General features: G+C 41.0%; 1 protein-coding gene and 1 long non-coding RNA gene across 3 annotated transcripts in view; both read right to left on the minus strand.

Moving 5' to 3' along the window:
* LOC139573759 (raftlin-like) overlaps positions 1-16,907 on the minus strand; it is a 67,612-nt gene that overhangs the window by 36,486 nt on the left and 14,219 nt on the right. The gene's annotated exons all lie outside the window — the stretch shown is intronic.
* Positions 8,890-9,473, minus strand: LOC139572485 (uncharacterized). The gene is made up of 2 exons (XR_011674429.1): positions 9,359-9,473; positions 8,890-8,930 (listed from the first exon to the last, which is right to left on the minus strand). It is a non-coding gene; the product is annotated as an uncharacterized lncRNA (long non-coding RNA).

Below are 16,907 nucleotides of genomic sequence, written 5' to 3' on the forward strand. Positions count from 1 at the left end.
CATATTATTCAAAGGTGGTTCTAATCCTGAATGCTGATTGGTTAAAACCGCATTCCAGCCGGTGTCTATTCCACAAGTTACCACTGACTAAATCTATGATGTTAAAATGCCTATTTACTCTGTTCCATCTGACTGCGCAATCTGCTGTATCATCAGCCCAGCCAGGCAATTTATAAACTTGATCTCCACTATAAAAAGCATCAAGACATTATCTCACATTTATTTTAGACTAACATTTAGATTTCAACAGCGGAGATTTGTATAAACCTTTCTGTCTGTCTCTCCAACATTTGCAACATTGTTTCAATATTCAAATTCGACCTCCAGCTGTCCCATAGTAATGAACATTTTGGGAGTCGGGATGAGACAGACAGGTTTTCTCAGCCAGTCAAAATCATGACTCAGCATAATTTTTATGGATATATACAAAGAACAATCAATAAAAACAGGTCAAACTAAACGAAGTGCAGCTAGTTTGAAGTCTTTCCAGCTTCAGTTTGAATTGATTGTGTTAGCTGTGTTGTTGGCGAGCTCCTGTGAACAACAGTGTCATGACGAGAAAGCACATTTTCTATGCCAGGTGAAATCGTGCATCATCAGCTCCTTATTATGAATGTATCCAAATAAATGTCACAGCTTAAAGAAATGTTAAACAGCTTAAACAAATGCAAATGCAGCTACTTTGTTGTTATTCTGGCTGCATTGTTTAACATGACTGTAAGTTAGCCGTAGTTGGCTAGCTAGCAAGCAAGGGATTAGAACGTTGCCAGCCAATATGGCAATGGAACATTTAGAATTAATTCCTGGGTCGCGTCCGTAGACACAGAACAAAAAGACTGAACGACTGGGTCGCATTTCTGGCAACCGAACCGATAGAACTAACGGCTTGGGTAGCAACCCTAGATTTGTGTCAGGACTATTTCTTGTGGAAGGGTGAAATTGTATGAATAAAATCATAAAAATATATATTTTTAATGAAAATGTCAATCATTATTTTAATATGTTGGTAACCCGTTGTATAAAAGTGATTATGCCCTCGAAGCCAGTGTTTGACTTCGTCTCGTGCCTAACACCCGTGCCAATATATCCCCCAAACACTGGCTTCTTGGGCATTATCACTTAATTATATCATGCGAGGTATATGTCATCAAAGGTGACATTCAACCAATGTCAGCCCAGGTGAAATATACTCTAACTACAATGGGTAGATGTCACTATTTTGACATCCTCTAATGATACAATGTTGCAGTGCCAACATGTTTACAATATATTAGCATCATACACCCCACTTGCCATACAGCATTAAGACATGTGTAGACTCTGACATCCCTTATAAGGACACCGGCTCAATTGTTCATTCGCCCTCTACCATCAGTTCCATGTAAGCACCGTTGAGCTCGGCTGTTGCACTTCCATCAGTCAATGTATTAAAAATTAAATGAGTAAATAGGAAATTAATAAGCTGAGAGATTTGAGCGTGTGGGCTCCACCGACACTCGGTACTCCGCCGCTGGGGGACATGGTTCAATACGATTTGCATGAAACTTGAGTGGGGAAAAATAGACCCGGAATAAATTAGCTATTAGGACTCAGGGAAAAGTGAAACGTTCTTCCTGATATCTGCTGTTCAGCATCATTTTCCCTCATCACAATTAAAGCGCTGTATATTTTCCTACCACACTAATAACTCATTTTGCTTATGGACAATATCATATTCAAACTGATGTACAAACAACTTGAAGATTATAGTATCATTTCATTCAATTGAAAAAGTTAGCTGCTTTGAGATCAGGGTATGGGAAGTGGTGTTTTGCATGACAAAACGAGATGCATACTGTAGAGTAGAATATCCTGAAACCATACAGGAAGGGACCTCCATATGACAATGACTAATGTAGCACCGTGCTCAAAATGACAATAGCTGCCACACCTTCCCTATTTCTCCCCTAACGGGAGTACATGGTTGTGTATTGTGGGAATACCTATGAGGTCTACGGCAGTTCATAAAGCCTTACAAATGACCACAGAAGACCATTTAAAGTCTGTGTTAACCCACCCTTGCAGTATACTGTAAGTATCCAAAGTTCTCATACCCTCATCTGTGTCCAATTAAAATACTCTGTCTCCCTGAACCCTTCTTTCCACTGAGCACAACCTCTGGACCCGTATCCCCTGTCCAGGCCCTGCCCTATGCCATTAGCTTTCATAGACGCATAATGAAAATGTCGGCAGGTCCCCTGTCCGCACCTCTCCCCCATTTCGTCCCCCCACCACCCTCCTTTGTTGAGAGCAGAACCTATGGACCATACTTTCCTTACATCCCTCTCTGCTCTGAGCCTAACAGTATCATTAGTAGTCCTAGCTCACAGTGCTCCACTGTGGAGCCCCGGGGGCACAGCCTTGTGCCTTAATTACCTAACTAATGAGTCATTGTGAGAGGCCTGCTGGTGCCGTGCATTGGCCCGTCACTCGCTCAGAGGTAAACAAAAATGCACACTCTCTAAGACTTAGGCACAGCAACCCCGGTAAGCACACAATCTCTCAAACACACACAGAGACAGACACGCACACACATGTATGCTTGCTCTCTCACGCGCGCACACACGCAGGCATTCACACCTCTGGCGAAGTGGGAGATAACCGGGAGACAAGCTGCTCCTGTTCCCTTCTCAGATACAGTGTTGAAGATGACCACATTCTGTTCATTTCAAACTGAACTACTGCCAGGGGTCATGTTCCAGAGGGAGGAAGAGTCACTGCTAGCCTGCAAGATGTTGTTACAGGTTATGCAAGTCTTATGACAGCTTACACAGTGGCACCGTAACAGACTGCGTCATGAGAAGAGTAGGCAGTCTGGACCCGTCCGAAGCAGGCATAATCGCTGAAGAGCTTTGGTTTAGTGTGTCGTTTGACTAGGCAGTGAGTCTCAAACAAGGACTGCTAAAATGCTCATTTAATTGTACTTTTGAAGTCTAGACAGTGCATTTAAGCGTCCATCTGTAGATCACCATGCACATATGCATCCCCTGCTACTTTCAATCTCAGCACAACCACACATAAGCCTATAAAAGAGCGGAAAAGCACAGAGTTAACTTAAAGCTCCCTCTTTAAATGTCTAAACACTGTACGTTGTGACGGCTAAATGAAAAGGCGCTCGGCGACTTGATTGAGGGAAAACTACCTGTAATTTGTTCAGCCAGTAAAAAGGTTTATAAATAGGAAAAAAGGGCTCTCTGGAATTAAGTCTCTCCCTCCATCAGATTTTCTTGACAGGAAGTCTCTGAAGCAAGTTTTCTGAGAAAGTAGATCCGTTGACAGCCCTGTTGCTCGGAGACGGGCAGCTCTTGAGAGACAAGCAGTGTTAAATGAGCAGGCATTTATCAATGCCCATATGAGTCCATTGACGACATTCAGCGGTGCACCACAGCAGACCTGGGTTCAAATAGTATTCTGAATCTTTCAAATACTTTAGCTGTGTTTGACAGAGGTTGCCTGGCCGCAATTGAACCAATCGAAAAAAAATCCCAAAAGTGAAAACCCTGCCCACCTGGCACTCCAGGCAGGATCAAGTAAACACTCAAAATTTCAAATACTATTTGAACCCAAGTGTGGCTCCACATCAGTACATGAGTTTCTCCTTCCTCCCTTTAGGTTGGAGCCCATTTCCATAACATTTTATGACATTAGGGTTCCATTGAAAGAAGCCACACTTGAATAAGAGAAGTGTTCAACGCCAATTGATTGGAAGATCCAAAATTAGAATAGTAAAATATGGAGATTAGAATTTGACAAAGTAGCTTGTGATTAACATAAGGAGTAGACCCCTTCAACAAGGCTAGATTTCCATTCCTTATTTACAGGCACCTTGTTCCTGGCATCAAATGCATTTCTGTTTACTCTCAAGTCCATAATCTTCTTTACTTCTGTTCTTGGTTTATATAATATATGAGAATGTTTTGGGGAGGGATACCAATGACCACAGCTCCAGTTGTGAGAATATTTATTCTTAGGAAAACATGGGGAATCTGTCTTAGTGAAAAATGAAATAGTTTTTAGGTTATCCTCCAGGGTTCATCTATAATGCCTACCGTCTGTGTTTGTACTAGATGTATAAATCACCACCACTATGACTATGGGGATCATATCTTTCCATATAGAGAGATATTATAAACCACAAGGCTGTATGGTAGGTCTGTCTGGGTACCTGTGGGTGGCGGAGGTTGTGTGTGTGTGTGTCTGTTTCTGTATTGTACGTGGGTGGAAGGCGGTATCCACATTGATAATGACATGCAAACAGCCCTAGGTCCCCGGCATTCCTCTGGGATCACCAGTTTAAACATCTCATGTAGTGCCCTTGGTACGGAGTACGGAGAACCACCACAACTGCAACTCAATACATAAAGGCTAGTTAAATAAAAGGTCCAACATTTTAAATAATAACCCAATGGAGTAGAACACCTCAGTGCAGTAGTAGATAATGTAGTGGTATACCTCAGGGCTGAGTACAAGCCCCATCTCAAAGGCTGTGAACTCGAATATGTTTGATGATAAAATGTGGCAGCGTAAAACTATCAATGAGGTGTTACATGTTTTTCAGCTAAATGCAGGCCTCTTGAGAAACCACATGCAGTGCCTTCAGAAAGTATTCATACCTCTTGAATTATTCCACATTTTGTTGTGCTACAGCCTGAGTTCATAATGGATTACATGTATTTTTTCTCCCCCATTTACATACACCCTATAATGACAAAGTGGAACATGTTTTTAGAAATGTTTGCAAATGTATGGAAAATAAAATACATGAATCTAATTTACATAAATATACACACCCCTGAGTCAATACATGTTAGAATCACCTTTGGCAGCGATTACAGCTGTGAGTCTTCTTGGGTAATTCTAAGAGCTTTGCAAACCTAGATTGTACAATATTTTCACATTATTCTTTAAAAATGTCTTCAAGCTGTCAAGTTGTTGAATGATCATTGCTAGACAGCCATTTTCAAGACTTGCCATATACTTTCAAGCCGCTTTAAGTCAAAACTGTAACTAGGCCACTCAGGAACATTCAATGTCCTCTTGGTAAGCTAGTCCAGTGTATATTTGGCGTATGTTTTAGGTTATTGTCCTGCTGAAAGGTGAATTTGTCTCCCAGTGTCTGTTGAAAAGCAGAATAAACCAGGTTTTCCTCCAGTTCTTTTTATCCTAAAAAACTCCATAGTCATTGCCGATGACAAGCATACCCATGACATGATGCAGCTACCACCATGCTTGAAAATTTGAACAGTGGTACTCGGTGATGTGTTTTGTTGGATTTGCCCCAAACATAACGATTTGTATTCAGAAATTGCCCCAAAAAATTCTGTTTTACTTTCGTGTCTTATTGCAAACAGGATGCATGTTTTGGAATATTTTTCTTCTGTACAGACTTCCTTCTTTTCACTCTGTAATTTAGGTTAGTATTATGGAGTACTACAATGTTGTTGATCCATCCTCAGTTTTCTCCTATCACAGCAATTAAACTCTAACTGTTTTAAAGTCCCCATTGGCCTCATGGTGAAATCCCTGAGCGGTTTCCTTCCTCTCCAGCAACTGAGTTAGGAAGGACGCCTGTATCTTAGTGACTGGGTGTATTGATACACTATACAAAGTATAATAACTTCACCATGCTCAAAGGGATGTTCAATGTCTGCTTTTTTTACCCATCTACCAATAGTTGCCTTTCTTTGCGAGGCATTGGAAAACCTACTGGTCTTTGTGGTTGAATCTGTGTTTAAAATTCACTGCTAGACTGAGGGACCTTACAGATAATTGTATGTGTGGGGTACAGAGATGAGTCATTCAAAAGCATGTTAAACGCTATTATTACACAGAGAGAGTGAGTCCATGCAAGTTGTGTGACTTGTTAAGCTAATTTTACTCCTGAACTTATTTAGACTTGCCATAACAAAGGGGTTGAATACTAATTGACTAAAGACATTTCAGCTTTTAATTTTTAATTCATTTGTAAAAATGTCTAAAAACATAATTCCACTATGAAATTATGGGGTATTGTGTGTAAGACAGTGACACACAATCTCAATTTAGTCCATTTTAAATTCCGGCTGTAACACAACAACATGTGGAAAAAGTCAAGGGGTGTGAATACTTTCTGAAGGCACTAAGTGTTTTCATAACTGTATAGAGTAGATGATCCACTTCTATGTCCAGCCGGCACTGTAAAACATGTCTGCACCTGCACACATGGTGTGAATCATCTCATTCTCTTACATAGCATAAATAAATAACTCTACTCTTCCTCATATTTTCCATAGAGATGCACTAGCATTTGCCGTAACAAAAGTTAGGGAGGCATATGGGAAACAAGAGGATCCCAAACTCTAACTGATTCCCCAGACTGAGTCTGAAGGGGCCAGTGGGATACATCAAGAGACGCTATCCTAAATGAATAAACAGATACTCTAATCATCCACACCCTCTTCAATAGTCATTAACTCCCATTACAGAAAGCCCTGTACTCACACCTCAGTCTCCCAGCAGATGGGAGCTCCACCAGACAACAGGTGGTAGATCGTCATGGAAACCATCCCCGGCATAATGATTGAACCCATGGTAACAATGCCTGGGACCTCGCTAACAACTCAGACGTATGAGTGAAATACGTGACAGATCTGCAATAATTACGGAATGTGTCTATGATCTTTATTAGAATTATTTGCCAACAGCGCCTGCAAAACACCTCCATCTTTTGTTTCTAAATGACCAGAATAGACATAGAGGATTATTATATATATAATTGACGCTGTGATACCTACATACTTCACAAGCGATGTACTGAATTCTTGAAGGACAAGACCCGTGTTCCCATGAATTATGAAATAAGTAAGATGCAGGAGAATGACTGAAAAAAATATAAATATATTATTAAAGAGAACAGATAGAGACGACTAGTGCTACGTACGATTGACTCAGTTTACACAGTATGAGAGACAGGCTCATGGAGAAAGCACACGCAACCAGTGTGTGTTGGTGAGGTGGGCTCAAACCTTGACATGACTATTTAGAGAAGACATTTTGTCAATACGATACTTTTCTTCTGTGTGGTTTTCAGAGAACCCAGATAGCCCAACGGAGTCGAATGAACACCGTTTAGCAAACATTTTCCCAAGTTTGTCGATAGCTGAGGATAAGTCATCAGTGGGTAGGCTACTCTAGCCCTTCAGGTTTATTTGAGGGTTGATGATTTCTCAGTGTAGTCTTGTGTTGGTTCTCACAGCAGAAATCTGAAGAGAACCCCCCCCCCCCATATCTACATCGATCTAATGAGATATAACTAAAAAATATGCTTTTGAAAAGTCAGACTTTTCATAACACGCCAGCTCAGAGGAGTTCAAACAGCTCCAGAATGTCTGAAGCTCTACATTAGTGGTTGATGGGAGAGAATGGCTGTAGGATAAGCAGTAAGTAGCATAGCAGTCTCGAGCTGTGCATGTCAATTATTCAGTGACACTTTTTGAATGACAACTGGAATTCCACTAACTGAATGAGAATGAAGATTAATGAAAAACAACTTGTACATGTTCAGATCTGCCATTTTAAGTGTGCACATGCATACACTCTCAGTACATTCTGTATCTTGTCATTCCAATTTCAAGCTTTCACAGAAAACCAAAGCCTCATGCACCTTGAGATTAACCTTCAACCAAGACCTTCTTTGAAAACAGAAATGTTCAAACCTCAGGAAGTGAGGTCAAGATTTTCCAGAATGAGGACACTTCCTCTGAACAGTGAGCAACAACCCAGTGCCTTCTTTATAAAGTCCAAGAACAGCCATGAGAGGATACAATATATCCTCTTTTTACAGCAGACAAATATCTTTGTTCCTCATTTGGGTTGTGTGAAGGCTGGGGCAGAGGTGTTTGGTTAAATTGAGCTTGTTTACTCCTCTGCTATCTTTGCCTAGATTGCATTTCAACACAATCAATACTGTCATATTGGATCAGAGCAACAGGATAATAAGACCCAATAAAGCTGTGAGGGGGCGTATAGGGGGTATTGTGTATCAGATTAGCGGGAAGAAGATGGAAGCTAGGATAGAAAATGGGGTTGGTAAAAACAGGCATTCAAACACACACAACACACGCACGCATACACACACACACACACACTCTTACAGTATATATACAAACACATAATGCACACAGACCCCACACTCAGAAATCCCCACACACCTCTAGAGAGAGAAAGAGAACTCTCCTGAAAGCTAAATAAGACAGGTTTATATCTGGGCTGCCAGTAAAACCAAATCATGAACAGACTATTTGCCTCCAAGAAGAAGAAGGGACATATTTGTATGTACACATATTTCACATAGCAAATGAGGTTCCGTTCACCACAGAAGATAGACCCTTAGACACAGGAAACAGTATTTGCAGAATTAGAGGAATTTCCTCCTGTAGAATCAAGGCTAATCTCAAACATATTGCCTCAGACACAGGCTCAGATACAGGAGGTAGAGAGAGAGGGGGAGAGGAAGGAACTGTACAGAAATCTGCGTTTCCTGTTGATGAAAACGTTGTCAGCAGTTGCTCTTGTTTGAAGCCTAATGATTTAAGAACCTGCTGAGTTTTACAATGTCAGACGTTTTAATGCTGCTCCAACACATTTTCTTTTAAAAACAATAGGCTGGTATTCAACTGCTTGAGGGGTCCAAAGCAATAGTAAGGAACATTCAGCACTACATAGTAGCATAGTAGCAATAATCTGTTGCTGTATGGACACCTGTATTGAGCAACCTCAAAGGGTATTTATTCTGCCCTTGAGTTGCGTTCCCATGCAAAACTAGACAGATAGCTAACAACTAAGTCTTCAATAAAACTCCCAAGGCGTAACTTTTCTTGAATGAATATATTGTAAACGTTTATGTTGTAAAACTGCAAAACACAGAAAAGAATATACTTTAGTATTCAATTCACACCAACATACTGTAGCTGTACATTATACATTTGAAGTTGCATGAATACAAAGCACGTGCTACGGTACCATGCATCTGGCATGATGCCAAACCATATAGCTAATTGCTTTCTCATATGGTAATTAACTAACTCCTTTCATTACTCTAATAATGTACAACCATCTATGTAGAATAACAAGGCATATTACACTAGAAACAGTAACAAAAATACAGTATTGTATATTTTACAATTCGTTTGCATGACGCACGAGCAAAGTAATACAGCTAACATCATACATGAAAGGCATTGCAATTTGTGAGTAAATGCAACCAACCAACATTGATATGTAAGAAACTCTATCAATAACAAGATTATCATCATTAGCTAAATGCTTGAATCGAACTTACAAACAAATATTTTCCAAGGCTGAAGCGTGACAAGAAATAACTACACTGAAAGACCTGCACCGTAGCGTTGTTTTTAGCTGCTTCTAAGCGTGCAGAACGAATTCTCTACTTCCTGTTTGTGTACACTCTAAGTACCAGAAAGCTCCACTAGGGGGCAAATAACATCATGGAACACAATGAAAATCCATTTTAACTATTGTAATAAAATAATCTGTTACCTTCTAACAGGATGGCAGCACAGTATTTATATGTGACGTATCTACAGAATAGTTAAACATCCTACTTAGTGTATGACATACACTGAGTGTACAAAACATTATGAACACCTGCTCTTTCCATGACATAGACTGACCAGGTGAATCCAGGTGAATGATATGATCCCTTATTGATGTAATTTGTTAAATCCACCTCCATCAGTGTAGATTAATGGGAGGTGACAGGTTAAAGAAGGATTTTTAAGCCTTGAGAAAACTGAGACATGGATTGTGTATGTGTGCCATTCAGAGAGTGAATGGGCAAGACAAAATATTTAAGTGCCTATGAACGGGATATGGTAGTAGGTGCTGCTGGGTTTTTCAAGCTCAACAGTTTCCTGTGTGTATCATGAATGGTCCACCTCCCAAAGGACATCCAGCCAACTTGACACAACTGTGGGAAGCATTTGCATCAACATCGGCACCTTGTAGAGTTATGCCCCAACGAATTGAGGCTTTTCTGAGGGAACAAGGTGGGGTGCAACGCAATATTAGGAAGGTGTTCTTAATGTTTTGTACACTCAGTGTATTTGGTTACCGATTTAACCTAGTAGGAGCTGTCTGCTATCCAAAGCCTTCCGTGGTTTATTGATTGACAGAGTATGCTAATCCGACCAGTAACATCAGAGGTTTCCATTGCTATCGCAACATCTACAGTTGAAGTCGGAAGTTTACATACACCTTAGCCAAATACATTTAAACTCAGTTTTTCACAATTCCTGACATTTAATCCTAGTAAAAATTCCGTGTCTTAGGTCAGTTAGGATCACCACTTTATTTTAAGAATGTGAAATGTCAGAATAATAGTAGAGAGAATGATTTATTTCAGCTTTTATTTCTTTCATCACATTCCCAGTGGGTCAGAAGTTTACATACACTCAATTAGTATTTGGTAGCATTGCCTTGAAATTGATTAACTTGGGTCAAATGTTTTGGGTAGCCTTCCACAAGCTTCCCACAATAAGTTGGGTGAATTTTGGCCCATTCCTCCTGACCGAGCTTGTGTAACGGAGTCAAGTTTGTAGGGCTCCTTGCTCGCACACGCTTTTTCAGTTCTGCCAACAAATTGTCTATAGGATTGAGGTCAGGGCTTTGTGATGGCCACTCCAATACCTTGACTTTGTTGTCCTTAACCATTTTGCCACAACTTTGGAAGTATGCTTGGGGTCATTGTCGATTTGGAAGACCCATGTGCGACCAAGCTTTAACTTCCTGACTGATGTCTTGATGTTGCTTCAATATATCCACATCATTTCCTGCCTCATGATGCCATCTATTTTGTGAAGTGCACCAGTCCCTCCTTCAGCAAAGCACCTCCACAACATGATGCTGCCACCCCCGTGCTTCACGGTTGGGATGGTGTTCTTCGGCTTGCAAGCCTCCCCCCTTTTCCTCCAAACATAACGATGGTCATTATGGCCAAGCAGTTCTATTTTTGTTTCATCAGACCAGAGGACATTTCTCCAAAAAGTACGATCTTTGTCCCCATGTGCAGTTGCAAACCATAGTCTGGCTTTTTTTTGGCGATTTTGGAGCAGTGGCTTCTTCCTTGCTGAGCGGCCTTTCAGGTTATGTCAATATAGGACTTGTTTTACTGTGGATATAGATACTTTGTACCTGTTTCCTCCAGCATCTTCACAAGGTCCTTTGTTGTTGTTCTGGGATTGATTTGCACTTTTTGCACCAAAGTACGTTCATCTCTAGTAGACAGAGCACGTCTCCTTCCTGAGCGGTATGACGGCTGCGTGGTCCCATGGTGTTTATACTTACATTTTACATTTACATTTAAGTCATTTAGCAGACGCTCTTATCCAGAGCGACTTACAAATTGGTGCATTCACCTTATGATATCCAGTGGAACAACCACTTTACAATAGTGCATCTAACTCTTTTAAGGGGGGGGGGGGTTAGAAGGATTACTTTATCCTATCCTAGGTATTCCTTAAAGAGGTGGGGTTTCAGGTGTCTCCGGAAGGTGGTGATTGACTGCATTCACCTTATGATATCCAGTGGAACAACCACTTTACAATAGTGCATCTAACTCTTTTAAGGGGGGGGGGGTTAGAAGGATTACTTTATCCTATCCTAGGTATTCCTTAAAGAGGTGGGGTTTCAGGTGTCTCCGGAAGGTGGTGATTGACTCCGCTGACCTGGCGTCGTGAGGGAGTTTGTTCCACCATTGGGGTGCCAGAGCAGCGAACAGTTTTGACTGGGCTGAGCGGGAACTGTACTTCCTCAGAGGTAGGGAGGCGAGCAGGCCAGAGGTGGATGAACGCAGTGCCCTTGTTTGGGTGTAGGGCCTGATCAGAGCCTGAAGGTACGGAGGTGCCGTTCCCCTCACAGCTCCGTAGGCAAGCTCCGTAGGCAAGCACCATGGTCTTGTAGTACTTGCGTACTATTGTTTGTACAGATGAACGTGGTACCTTCAGGCGTTTGGAAATTGCTCCCAAGGATGAACCAATGTGGAGATGGAGGTCTACAATTGTTTTTCTGAGGTCTTGGCTAATTTCTTTAGATTTTCCCATGATGTCAAGCAGAGGCACTGAGTTTGAAGGTAGGCCTTGAAATACATCCACAGGTACACCTCCAATTGACTCTAATGATGTCAATTAGCCTATCAGAAGCTTCTAAAGCCATCAAATCATTTTCTGGAATTTTCCACGCTGTTTAAAGGCACAGTCAACTTAGTGTATGTAAACAATTGTTGGAAAAATGACTTGTGTCATGCACAAAGTAGATGTCCTAACCGACTTGCCAAAACTATAGTTTGTTAACTTCTTATGGCTGCAGGGGCAGTATTGAGTAACTTGTAAAAAGGTGCCCATTTCAAACGGCCTCGTACTCAATTCTTGCTCGTACAATATGCATATTATTATTACTATTGGATAGAAAACACTCTCTAGTTTCTAAAACCGTTTGAATTATATCTGTGAGTAAAACAGAACTCATTTGGCAGCAAACTTCCTGACCAAGAAGTGGAAAGTCTGAAAACGATGCTCTGTTCTAGGGCCTGCCTATAAATGGGCATGATATGTATTAGTATACATGCACGTCATACACCTTCCACTAGATGTCAAGAGGCAGTGAGAGAAGAAATGGAGTGTTTATCTTGGTCTGAGGTGGAATATAAGCTCTTGGCATGACGTGTCACCCATTTCCTGTTTCCTGGAAAGCGCGAGGAGGGACCTGGGATTGCCTTCTGAAAAGCTGTCGTTATAGACGGCTACTATCTCCGGCTTTGATTTTATTTGATAAATGTGACAATATCATCGTAAAGTATGTTTTTTCAATATAGTTTTATTCGATTATTGAAATTTATTTGGGACGTTAGGCGTGTTGCGTTGTGTGCCTTTGTTCAGGAAGGAGAGCTTCGCGCCACTTGGCTAGTGTGCTTGCTAATTCAAGAGGGAAAAAGGACGTTCTAAAACCAAACAACGATTGTTCCCGACAAAGGACCCCTTGTACAACATTCTGATGGAAGATCATCAAAAGTAGGACCCATTTTATGATGCTATTTCATATATCTGTCGAACATGTTGTACTAGTAGTTTGCACCCAGATTTTGGGCACTCTCTCGCTATAACTAAGCTGGATGTTGTAATGAAGTTATTTTTAGAATTCTAACACGGCGATTGCATTAAGAACTAGTGTATCTATCATTTCCTATACAACATGTATTTTTTAGTCATGTTTATGAATAGTTATTTGGTCAGAATATGTGAGTGTCAGAAAAATATCCAGACGTTGTGGGAAAAAGATGCTACGTTAGCACAATGTATAACCATTTCAGCTCTAAATATGCACATTTTCGAACAAAACATAAGTGTATGTATAACCTGATGTTATAGGACTGTCATCTGATGAAGCTTATCAAGGTTAGTCAAAAATTATATATCTTTTGCTGGTTTGTTACGATCGCTAACTTTTGCTGCTGGGAAATGGCTTGGGTTTCTGGCTATTGTGGTAAGCTAATATAATGCTATATTGTGTTTTCGCTGTAAAACATATTATTTTTCAGAAATGTTTTATGATGAGTATTTAGGTATTTGACGTTGGTGTCTGTAATTACTCTGGCTGCTTCGGTGCTATTTCTGACGGTAGCTGTGATGGTAGCTGCAATGTAAAACTGATTTATACCTCAAATATGCAAATTTTTCGAACAAAACATAGATTTATTGTGTAACATGTTATAGTACTGTCATCTGATGAAGTTGTTTCTTGGTTAGTTTGGTTGGATCTTGGTTAGTTATGTTGGTTTTGTGCATGCTACCTGTGCTGTGAAAAATGTCTGTCCTTTTTTGTATTTGGTGGTGAGCTAACATAAATATACGTGGTGTTTTCGCTGTAAAACATTTTAAAAATCGGACATGTTGGCTGGATTCACAAGATGTTTATCTTTCATATGCTGTATTGGACTTGTTAATGTGTGAAAGTTAAATATTTCTAAAAAATATATTTTGAATTTCGCGCCCTGCACTTGAAGTGGCTGTTGTCATATTGCGCCCGGCTTCGGGCTTGCAGCCCAAAGAAGTTTTTAATAACAAGAAATGTGTGGAGTGGTTGAAAAAATGAGTTTTAATGAACCTAAGCGTATGTAAATTTCCGACTTCAACTGTACATTCACACTTTAAGGCAGATGTGCATCCTACATGGGGCAATAAGTAGCCTAGTGGTTAGAGTTTTGGACTAGTAACCGGAAGGTTGCTAGATCGAATCCCCGAGCTGACAAGGTACAAATCTGTGGTTCTGCCCCTGAACAAGGCATTTAACCCGCTGTCATTGTAAATACAAATTTGTTCTTAACTGACTTGCCTAGTTAAGTAAAGTGTGCATGTCTTGGAATATAAAATACCCATAATCATTAGTAGGCCTACAGGCTCATTCATTTGTCATACCTCTAATGTTAGGATTAGGGGGTATAAGGTCATGGGATCCTAGATCTGTGGTTAGGGTCAACATCTACCCTAAGCGTGTCTTTTCTGTTTAGGTCATATCTACATTATAAACAACATGTTGAATGGAATCGAGCATGTGACATGCAAACACTTCACCCATGCAGTGAGAATATAATGGAAATCTAAAGTAAAACCTGATGACCGTGAATTCACTTCAATGTCATTCCCCGAGAACCGACCGCTGTTCAATTCTCCCTCTCGGAGTGGTGAACTGGGATAAATTCTGGCTCCCCGCATCCAGGGGCTAATCTCCACTCAGAACACACTACGGTGTTCTAAAATTTCACTGACCTCTCATTTCCGTGCTCCATATTCCCGCTTCCGATCAGAGCACAGGCGGAACGCCGCTGCTTCTACACGTCAGTCACACGGAGCGGTGAGAAAAGCTTATATTAACAAGAGGACTTCAGGCTCTGGGGGTTTTGCATATAAATAATGTGTCTGGAGCCAAGATGAAATCAAATGGTGTGTGTGTGCGTGCGTGTGTCTGTCAGCTGGATTTGATTTCAAGGACAAAATCTCCGTAGCTATATGCTGTCTACTGGAAACTAACATAAGTGTGTTTTCAATTTTTCATCCTCTTGACATTTTTAAACATTTGAAATCACATTTTCGGAAATAAAATACGTGCCAAGCACTCCAAGAACCTTTCTATGTGTGTATGGTGAGATGGTTTCTTTCCACACCGGTTAGCACAGCACTCCGTTTGTCCTTCCCCTATGGGGCCATGGTGTTAATATCAAATCATTCTTGCCTCTTTGTTTCAAAACCATTTTCTGAGGTAAATGAAAGGTAGCAGCATGGCCCTGTTCGTGAATGTGAGTAATAAACTTACATAAAACTTGGGGTTATTGCTTGCTAGCTAAGGCTGCCTGGTATTTACAGTTGCAGTTTATTAAAAGCTCATGACACATTGCTCTTCATATCTTGATCCGGTCTTTATGTGGCTCAACATGGCCCCCTGTCATTTGGTAATTTAAGGGCGCTTTCACATATCCCCTTATGATCCTGATCCTGGAGAGTTTGGTACCCTGATCCGCGCTATAAAGCATGTGTGAAACGCAAACGAACCCTGGCTGAAACGAATCCTGGACCTGTGTGAGTAGCGGGACCAAGATCCAGGACCAGAGTACCAGATATCGTGACACAGCAGCGCGAGTTGCGTGGATCTTTTTTCCCCCCAGTTGTAAAAGAGCTAGCTTGCTAACGTTATGGAGAATGTGCATCTTGCTAATCGCACCCTGAAACTGGTATTTTCAGGTCTTGTGAAAGCAAAACGTATTCTGTAGAATTGCTCCAGGGAAACCGAACCAGGGTGCTCCAGGAAACCGAACCAGGGTGCTCCAGGAAACCGAACCAGGGTGCTCCAGGAAACCAAACCAGGGTGCTCCAGGAAACCAAACCAGGGTACCAAATTACATTTGTGAAAACACCCTAAAAGTAACTGGCAGTGCTATATAGTGCCTGTTTTAGAGATACATTGAGCTATGGACATGATTGGAAACAAATAAACAAGAACATTTGTAATCTTCCAATTTTTTTGCCTCAATTCTCCTAGATTTGATTAGTTGAAAGTGTTTGGTTAGAGCTTGTTGCTGAGACCTAAACACTTTTTAGAACAAGAAAGTATGAACCCGGATACACAGAGGCCACATTTACATTACAAAGGCCTTATACCCAAGTAATTGGAATAAACAGGCTAGGTAGTATATACAGCCATGCGTACGTATAGTGCACTTCTGTGATCATATTAATTGTTGTGTATTTTGTAGGAAACAGCACTAACAGTTGCAGGAACTATGAATCTCCCTGTAGCCTAGTCACATGCCTAGTACAATATAATTACATACAGTAAGTTATCCGCCAACAGTTACCCTAAAAAACTGCTTTAGGTAATGTAAGGATTTTCAGACAGACCCAAACACTACAGGGACACAACTACACAGACTCAATATAGTCCTAGGAGACATAAACAGGCACAGCTTTAAAACAGAGCGAGGAAGAGAACTGAGAAAGAACGAGCGAGAGACAGACAGACACAATGGGGGAGAGAGAGAGAGAGAGAGAGAGAGATGCACGCATACAGCCCCAGACACCCAGATGGTGTATCTTAGTACCCATTCTCTCCCTGTCAGATTGACTAGCTAATGGAGTCTAATAAACTGTCACAGCCAACACACAGCACACTACATCTCCCAGCTTCTCCCGGCTCCAGAGGGCTGCATCTCCCACCAGCCCACCACCATTCACACTGTTTGAATTGTAACTTCTCATGGAGGGAAATAAAGTGATGGCTATATTTATCCCCAGCTTCCATAGGTCTCTGCTGCTCGCGCCATA

The sequence above is a fragment of the Salvelinus alpinus genome, chromosome 4 (genome assembly GCF_045679555.1).
Source record: "Salvelinus alpinus chromosome 4, SLU_Salpinus.1, whole genome shotgun sequence".
Taxonomy (NCBI): domain Eukaryota; kingdom Metazoa; phylum Chordata; class Actinopteri; order Salmoniformes; family Salmonidae; genus Salvelinus; species Salvelinus alpinus.